The sequence below is a fragment of the Dasypus novemcinctus genome, chromosome 21, assembly GCF_030445035.2.
Source record: "Dasypus novemcinctus isolate mDasNov1 chromosome 21, mDasNov1.1.hap2, whole genome shotgun sequence".
Classification (NCBI taxonomy): Eukaryota; Metazoa; Chordata; class Mammalia; order Cingulata; family Dasypodidae; genus Dasypus; species Dasypus novemcinctus.
In genome coordinates this window covers 49,894,463-49,903,939 of record NC_080693.1, presented here as the reverse complement: position 1 = coordinate 49,903,939, position 9,477 = coordinate 49,894,463, and the positions used below count along the sequence as shown (strand labels likewise).

The 9,477-nt window shown below is 40.2% G+C and overlaps 1 long non-coding RNA gene across 1 annotated transcript in view; it reads left to right on the top strand.

Annotated features, from left to right (window-relative positions):
- The first annotated feature begins 6,808 nt into the window (after positions 1-6,808).
- The window catches only part of LOC101416392 (uncharacterized), a 56,100-nt gene continuing 53,431 nt past the window's right edge, over positions 6,809-9,477 (top strand). Inside the window, exon 1 of the long non-coding RNA XR_188158.4 lies at positions 6,809-7,002. This is a non-coding gene — a long non-coding RNA (uncharacterized lncRNA). The remainder of the gene's footprint in view (positions 7,003-9,477) is intronic.

Here is a 9,477-nt window from a genome sequence, read left to right as displayed (position 1 = left end):
ATGCAGTTTCTTTAAGAACGGCTTTCACTGAAAGAGGATAAAGTGGCTTCTCAGAGTTATGGGGAATTTCCCAAGGAAGTTGTGAATTTGTGAAGCTGGGAGCACTGTAGGAAATTATTATTTTGGATTTGATACAAAAGATGTGTGTTTTTCCAGTTATGGTAGATGGGGGGAGGGTTCAGATTCTGTTCTCTCTTAATTTCGAATTCTTTGTTATTTTTCTTCAACTCTAATATCAATATTGGCACAGAATTTTAGTCAATGAACATCTTCAAATCATGGGATAAGTCCATATCCATTTAAACTTTCATTAACTGATATTTCCAAGTAGATAAAGTCAAGAGAATCATGGGAAAAAAAATAAAAATAACCCCCAGCCAAACCTGATACAGAGGAGGAGGAGAAAGTAAAGGAAAAAAAAAAAAAACCCATCCCCACCCACCCACACACACACACAAAACTAACACACCAAAAAGGAGGGAGGAAACCTGGGAAAGTGAAGCTATCCGATTACTTCCCCAGTCAGGAAATTATTGCTAAGTTAATTTAACGGGTACAGGGAAGAGTAAAGTCAACATACCACAGTTCCGATGAGAGATTTAGCTCTCACTTGCAGAAAACATTCCACTGCAATGGTGAAAGAGTGGGGAAGAATAATAAAATTTATTACTGTGGGTTTAGGGATTATGGTTCTCTGAATTACTGTCTCTAACAGACATTTATGTTGTGCCTACAATGTGCTAAGTCTGAGTCAGGCATTTGTAGGTATAAAAATGATTAGGTCACTTGACCTTCCGAAAAAGTGCCCCTGAGTTCTCTGAACTGGAAAGAAGAGAAGGCAGGCCAGAAAAACTGAGTGCTGTCTGAGTTTGGGGTCAATCTGTCTTGAGGTTCCTAACTGAATAACCAGCATTATGAACCATATTTCCATCCTACCCGGCGGTGCAGGCTGAATAATGGCCACTTAAGGTGGCCACCAAGTTGACCAGTTCTTACATGCCAAAAGGGACTTGGACCATTTCAAGATCTTGAGATAGAAGCTTATCCCGAATTATCTGGGTGGGACCAATATAATCACAAGGGTCCTTATAAAAGAGAAGGAGGGAAGTCAGAGTCAGAGTGATTTGAAGGTAGGAGCTGGGGCTACAAAACAGGAATGCAGGTGGTCTCCGGAAGCTGGAAAAGACAATGGAATGGACTCTCCCCTAGAGCCTTCAGAAAGAACACAGTCCTGCTGACCCATTTTAGGACTCTGACCTCCAGAACTGTATGAGAATAAATCTATGCTGTTTCAAACCACCAGGTATGTGGTAATTTGTTACAGCAGCAATTGGAAATGAATACATCATGGAATGGAGAGAAGTAAATGTTAACCAGAGGCTGGAGAAGTCCAATGGAAGATATAACTTAGATTAAAAGTGCCTATTCAAATTTTTGCAGTTTTTTTCCTTATTGGGTTGTCTTTTTATTTTTTTTAAGAATTCTTTATATATTCCGTATATGAGTCCTTTGGTTATATAGGTTGCAAATATCTTCTGCACTGTGCCTTGCTTTTCATTCTTTTCATTCTCTTAATGATCTTTTGATTAAGTCAAGATTGTCTTGACCCTTTTTGCAATTTTACAGTTTTCTATTTAAATTTGCAAGTCACTTTCTACAAAAAAAAAAATCTGTTGTAAAATTATTGGAGATACTTTGACTCTATATTACATATATATTATATATACATTGACTTTAAATTGTCCTGTAGATCAATTTGTACGGAATTAACAACTTTACACTCTTGAGTCTTTCTATCCTTGAACATATTATGTTCCTCCATTTATTTAGGTCTTATTTACATTGTGGTTTTTCTGCAAGAGGGCTTGATATTTTTAGTTAGGTTTTTTTCTAAGTATACAATATTTTTAGATACTATTGCAAATCGTATCATTAAAATATTTTTCTGTTTTCGTAGAAACGCAATTTATATATGCTGGCTTTCTCTACTAAAACCTTTCCAAATATATTTCTTAATTTTAAAATGTTGTCTGCTTAGCAAGTTCAGAGGAAAAACAACTTTCAATATTTTTCCAGTATTATATTTGCTATAGGACTTTTTTTTTATGATTTATTTTTATTTATTTCTCTCCCCTTCCCCCCTCCCCCCCCCAATTGTCTACTCTCTCTGTTCATTCGCTGTGTATTCTTCTGTATCCACTTGCATTCTTGGCAGCACTGGGAATCTGTGTCTCTTTTTGTTGCATCATCTTGCTGCGTTAGCTCTCCATGTGTGTGGTGCTACTCCTGGGTGGGCTGTGCTTTTTTCCCGGCTGGGAGGCTCAATGCCGGGCGCATGCGTTGTGCATGGGGCTCCCCTACGTGGGGGATACCCCTGTGTGGCACGGCACTCCTTACACATGGAGCACTGAGCGTGGGCAGGTTCACCAAACTGGCCAGGAGGCCACGGGTTTGAATCCTGGACCTCCCATATGGTAGGCAGACACTCTATCACTTGAGCCATGTCCACTTCCCATCAGACTCTTTTCTTTCCTCTCCTTCCCTTCCCTCCTGTCTCCTTTTATTATTTTTATTACTAAAATACTTTAAAATTTTATGACATCTTTATATTCATCTATTAAGGCAATTATATGATTTTCTTTATGCTCTTAATGTGGGGGATCACTTAGGTTGACTTTTGAGGGAATGTACCTTGCATACCTAGAAATAACACATTTTGGTTATTCTTTTGTTGTAATTGCTGGATTTCATTTGCTAATATTCTGTTTAGGATGTTTGCCTCTATGTTCATGAGTTCAAGATTGGCCTTCAATTTCCCTTATATAAAGCTTTGGGGGATTTAGTCTAGCATCAAGATTACACTGGCTTTACACACGTTTAGAATTGCTTCCTTTTTTCTATTCCCTGGATGCATTTGGTTAAGATTAATTTTATTTATTTGTTAATGTTTGGAAGATTTCACTGGTAAAGTTATCTAGGCCTAAAGTTTCTCTTGTCCCATTAATGAGGATTCAGTTTATCTGATGAGCATAAAAGTATTTAGATTTTCAGTATCTTCTTGTATTTGTTTTGGGAACTATATCTGTTTGCATTCGTTTGTATAGTATAAACATTTTTTAACTAGGAATTTGTCCATTTTATCTAAATTTTCAAACGTTTTGGCATAAAACTATTCATAACTTTTAGAAGAATATGTTTTACTATCTATATGATCTTTAGTAATGTCCACATTCACAATTCTGATATTGGTATATTTCTGCTCTTTTAAAAAAATTGTCTAACTAGGGATTTATCAATTTTATTAGGTCTGTTTGATAATTTTTTTTTCAAATACATTTTTGGGATAGAACTAACTTCTTGAGATAGTTTCTTAGATTATGGACTTTTAGACTTTCTTCTTTTCTAATATCTGTACTTAATACTATATAGTTCCTTCTAATCTGGCTTTATCTTCGCACAAATTCTGATATATTTTCATTACTATTTGTTCAAAATATTTTCTGATTTCCATTGTGATTTCTACTTTGATCCATTGATTAATTGTTTAATTTCCCAACTTATGAGGATCTAGTTCTATTCCACTAGGGTCAGTGAAATTACTCTTGATTATTTAAATCCTTTAACATTTTTTGAGACTTAATTTATAAACCAATACATGGCTTTTATTTTTACATTTATTTATTTATTTATTTTTGAGATGCCGGGGGCAGGACCTCATATGTGGGAAGCTGGCGCTCAATCACTGAGCCATATTGGCTTCCCTGAGTTGGTTTTTTTCATTTGCATTTGCTTGTTTGTTTTTGTTTTCTCAGGAGGCACAGGAACTGAACCGGGAACCTCCCATGTGGGAGGGGTGCTTAACTGCTTGAGTCACATTTGCTCCCTGGCAATTATGCCTGCAGTTTTGGAGTAGGTGAGGCATGGTAATTGTGTTGCCCAAATCACCTATATCCTTACTGATTTTTTTATGTTGCTGGCTGCTTCAATCAATTACTGAGAAACTATGTATTAAAATTTCTCATTATGATATTAAATTTGTAGATATTGCATGAAAGTCTTATCAATTTTGGCTTTATTTATGTTGAGGCTAAATTAATAGGTGCATACAGATCAAGAATTATTATAGTTTCCTATTGAGTTGAATCTTTTATTATTAATGAATGTCCTTATTTAAGTAATAATTTTTCTGCCCTTAAAGTCTGATTACGGTAATGTTAATACAGCCATACCAGCTTTCTTTCTTTTCTTTTTTTAAGATTAATTTATTTCTCCCCTTCTTATTGTTTTTGTGCTTGCTGTCTGTTTTCTGTTTCCATTTGCTGTGTGTTCTTCTGTATTTGCTTGTCTTCTCTTTAGGCAGCACTGGGAACTGATCTTGGGACCTTCCGGAGTGGGAGAGAGGCACTCAATCTCTTGTACCACCTCAGCTCCCCGGTCTGCCATGTCTCTTAGTCTCTCCTCTGTGTCTCTTTTTGTTGTGTCATCTTGCTGCACCAGTTCTCCTCATGGGCCAGCACTTCATGTAGGCCAGCTCTCCTGTGCAGGCCAGCACTCTGTGTGGCCCAATCGCTTGAGCCACATCTGCTTCCACCAGCTTTCTTTTGATTAGTGTTTGCAAGGTATATATTTTTCTACTCTTGTACTTTCATCACTAGCATGTTCCTGCTTGTGCCTCTTGTAAGTAGCATATATTTGGACTACATTGTTTATTCAGCTTGACAGTCTTTGTCTTTCACTTGGCATATTTAATCTACTTAATGTAATTATTAGTACATTTGTACCTAATTTTACCATCAATTTTTAAAATTTCTATTAATTCCACTTTTTAAATACTTTTTTTAAACTTTTTGTTTGAATTACTATCATTAGCTTTATCTGAATGTGTGATCTTAGGGAAGTTTCCTATATATCCCAAGTCTTGGTGTTCTTATCCTTAAACTAAAATTAATATCTAATATCACTAACTGCATAAAGTTTAGAAATCATGTATAAAAAGTGGTTAGCACTGGCATGGTATGAAGCAGCCACTCAATAAACCATAGCTGCTATAATAATTATTTCTGTTGTTACTGTTGAGTCTAAAGTGGGATATTCTGGATAATGAGGTACAATATGGCTGTGTCCAATAATGGAAAAAGTTGTCTTTATTGTTTGGAGAATCACATCACCAAGATTATGTGTGTGGTTACTCAGAGTATTTGGGGGCCTGGGTTCCAAGAAAGAGAGATAAGGTCCATTGCATTCTCATTTAGGGGAAGTAATTAGGCCCTTCAACATGGCAAAGAACCAGAAGGGAAGGGATGGAGGACCATTGTGGGCACTGGGAATGGCTATACCTGTGTTCTAGTATTTACTCTCCTTCTTGCCTGTTGCAATTTCCTTCTGCTAGAACCTGAACCCTTCAACAAAGTGGTGTTATTTGTAACACAGTGTTATTGCTTGTGCTTGGGTAAATAAGGGACAGAACTGAGTCCATTCTTGGGGTGATGAGTCTTGGGAGGATGACCATGAGGTGTTAAGAAGAGTCTTTTACAAAAGCAGATGCAGTGTCAGATGGTTGACTGAAGTGACAAGGGACAAACAAGATGGCCCTATGGGACATGCCAACATCCCTACTTGGGGTGGGGAACCTGGTAAAAGACTGGGCTTCTTAGAGCAGTAGGATAGGCAGTAAAATAATTATTACTTGACATTTCAGGGAAGTGTGATCCACTATGGGATAGAGAAGCAGGAAATTTGCATTGCATTATTAGTTCTGAACCACATTCCACACCCTGCCTACCACTAGTGAGAGAACAAATGCCTGTTGCCACCTCTCCTGCTTGGAAGGGAGTTGAGGGCAGATATCAAGTTTGAGTCACATGATTTGCTAGCTCCCTGCCTTGAGCACTTGGTCACCACGGCAGTCTGCAATATTGACTTCAGAAGTGGACTCAGCAACATCATGAGCAGCAATACCCACTGCGAGATCCCAGCAACATGTATCCTCTGTCTATCTCTTTTCAGGGTGGGTGTGGGATGGGAAGCAGAGAAAATATGCCTGCTGATTTCTCAAACTCACACATATTTATTCTTGCAATCTGTGCTCTATGCTCTCAGGGCTAAGGAAAGCTGTTGCAGCTTTGGTTTTCACATCTATATACGTGGCTCATATCTCATCCTCTTCAAAGGCATGGCCAAATGCTGGTGGGTCAGAAACTCCCAGCGGGATAAAATGGCAGCTGACGCTACTGTAAAAAGGCAGAAAATCTTCTACTGTCTGAACGTGGGGGGACCTTGGTTCTTTGATCATCTTCTCCTAATTTTGATTATTATTTAGAGAAGATTTTGCCCCAGGGTAAAAAAGGAGGGGCTTTTATTGCATCCTGGGTTCCCTCCATAAACTCCACTCTGCAGACTTCATAAATTCCATCAGGGCTGAGCAAAGCAGACCTCCCTTCTTTGGGACAGGCCATTTCCTTCCACCCTACACAGCAAGTCTCACGGTCTTTCAATGGCTTCCTGGGATCTCTGTACAGAGCAACCAGGGCATGAGTTGGGCTGGTCCCTTCCCATTAAATATGATGCCACCAAGCTGTTACTGTCAGTTACTGCCATTAAAATTACAGCTGTTGGTCAGCCCTCAGTAGAAAGGGGCAACCTCTTCCCTCCTTTTGTTTCTCAAAAGTAACAAGCCTTTCATCCGATCCTGACTTTTTTTTTTTTTAATGCACATACTGACCCAGAGAGGGTTAAGCTGAGACTTTTCCCAGGCAGGATCCACCCAGCAGGCTCAGAGTTCTGAACTTGAGGACATAAACTTGCCAGGCTCCCAGGGACTGGGTTTGAGACTCCACCCTCCCTCCCTCGGCAACTATCCCCAACTTCAGTAGCTGAGAGGATATGTTTGGCTCTGAGATAAGAACTGTTTCTTCCTTCAAAGAGTAAACCCTATCAGGAACATAAACCAAAACAAAAACATGCAAGCCAAGGAGTTGTCATGGAGGAGAGACAGCTGTATGTGTGAGTATACACACACGTGTGTGTACCTGGGGTTCTCATATATGGATGCAGTGGGCATGTAAGAGTTTCTGTGTGTGCATGTGTGTCTTGTGTGTGGTTTATTTGTGTTGAGAGTCAGAAAACTCTAATCTCTTCTCCTCTCTTTTCCCTATCCACAGCTCTGCTCTTCCTTACCCCAAGGTAACCTCTTTATGATTTCTTTTATTTATCTATCTCTTTGTTTGTATGTGTGAAGCAAAAAAAACTGACAGAATTTTGGCAAAGAAGGTTGTTCGCAGATGTGAACAGTTTTTGTAGGTGACAGTCTTTTTACTGGAACAAAGTTCCCAGGCTCATGTGTGGGAAGACTCGATCCCCTGTTGACGTCATAAATCCTGCCCCCCTCTCTATCTGCCTACACTTGGTTATAAGGTTGTGCCCTCTGGCCAGGTAGAATGATTTGAGGCAGCCTGTTAATCCTACTTGGTGTGCATCAGCCATAGCAGCTGATGATCTCTTTTTAAAAATCAAACCCAAGTGCTGGTATTTGCTTCTGAACTTCCTTCATTTATCAACGTGTCTTGAAAACATTTCCCAGTTTCAACATGTCACAAGTATTCTTCAAGGACTCCCCGATACAGTCATATTAACCCTGTGATCTTGGAAAAGTATGGATGGATCCAACCAACTGTTCTTTATTCTCAAAAACCTCTAATAGCTCCCAGTTATCTTTAGGACAATATTCCAACATCTTAACATACAAGGTTCTTCAAAAGTTGACCCCAAACTGTCCTTCTAACCTAATATCCCAACGTGCTCTGCACTGTTTGGCCTCAGCTGTCCCAGCCTACTCTTAAATACGTCCCTCACAAGTGCTGCATCTATGAAGGCCTTGTTCCAGGGTAGGGTTTTGTTTAAGCGGAAAGTTTATTGAAGTGTCTTGGAATAGGCATTAACTCAGATGCTGGTATGAGGAGGTAAGTTGGGGGCCACTTCTAGAGAAACTAGGTCAAGCACCAGGCGTGAGTGATACGTTTCATGCCTGCAGTTGTTAAATGGTCACTCCCAAAGTCTATGAATCAGTCCCCAGATCCATGATTATGACCTTATTGAGAAGCAGTTCTTTGCAGATATAACTAAGCTAAGGATCTTGAGAGGAGATCATCCTGGATTATCTGGGTGGGTCTAAAATCTAATGACAAGTGTCCTTGTAAGAAACAGAAAAGGATCCACAGATGCAGAGAGAAGAGGAAAAGGATATGTGAAAATGGAGGCAGAGATTGGAGCTCTGCCACCACAAGTGAAAGTCTGGAGCCACCAGAAGCTGGGAGAGACGAATTTCTCTTCTCTGGAGCTTTTAGAGGGAATGTGACATCTTGATTTTGAACTTCTGGCCTCCAGAACTGTGAGAGAATAAATTTCTGTTGTTTTAAGCCACCACGCTTGTGCTGATTTGCTACAGCAGCCCAAGGAAACTAATACAATACCCTAAACAGAGCCAAGGAGTTTAGGAACAGATTTGGAAGAGGAAGACAGTGGTGAAATGGTTCAGACTAGTCCTTGAACCCAGTGAGAGAATGAATCCATTCACATATTGGATGCTAGCCAAGTCGCCAGGCTGGGCTGGCTGGTGCAGCAGTGCTGGGTGGGACAGAAAGTGCACTCTGCAGCTAGTCTCTGCAAATCTCCCTGGTCAGCAGGAAGGGATGTGTTGACCAGAGAACTCAGAATGAACTGTTTCTGAGTTTATTCTGTGGGGTCTAAGGAAATAACAACTCCAGGTCATAGGCCATAAGTTGTGATTATTATTTTTGTTTTTAAAAGATTTTTTAATTTTTCTCCCCTCCCCCACCCCCCAGTTGTCTGCTCTCTGTCCATTCACTGTGTGTTCTTCTGTGTCTGCTTGTATTCTTGTCAGCGGCACCTGGAATCTGTGCCTTGTTTTGTTGCATCATCTTGATGCGTCAGCTCTCCATGTGTGTGGCACCATTCCTGGGCAGGCTGCACTTTCTTTTGCACTGGGCGGCTCTCCTTATGGGGCACAATCCTTGAGCATGAGGCTTCCCTACGCGGGGACACCCCTGTGTGGCACGGCACTCCTTGTGCGCATCAGCACTGCACATGGACCAGTTCCACACGGTTCAAGGAGGCCCGGAGTTTGAACCTTAGACCTCCCATGTGGTAGGTGGATGCCCTATTCGTTGGGCCAAATCTGTTTCCCATAAGTTGTGTTTACAACTGCTTGCTATTGTGGTTTCACAAACAGCTGGGTTGATGGAGAACTGAGCATTCACTGTTTTTGAGAATGTCACATCCTGCTTGTCTCAACTCTTACTCTATTGCAAGAATTGAGCACTTCTTGTTTCCAAGTCAGTTTGGATCCAGGCTGAGCAAAATCAGGAGACGTATCCTGCTACCTGGGGGAACCTGACTGGATAGCCTCTAAGGAGTTTCAGCTCTGTCACTCTACCTCTCTCTGACTTCAACAAATTGGCT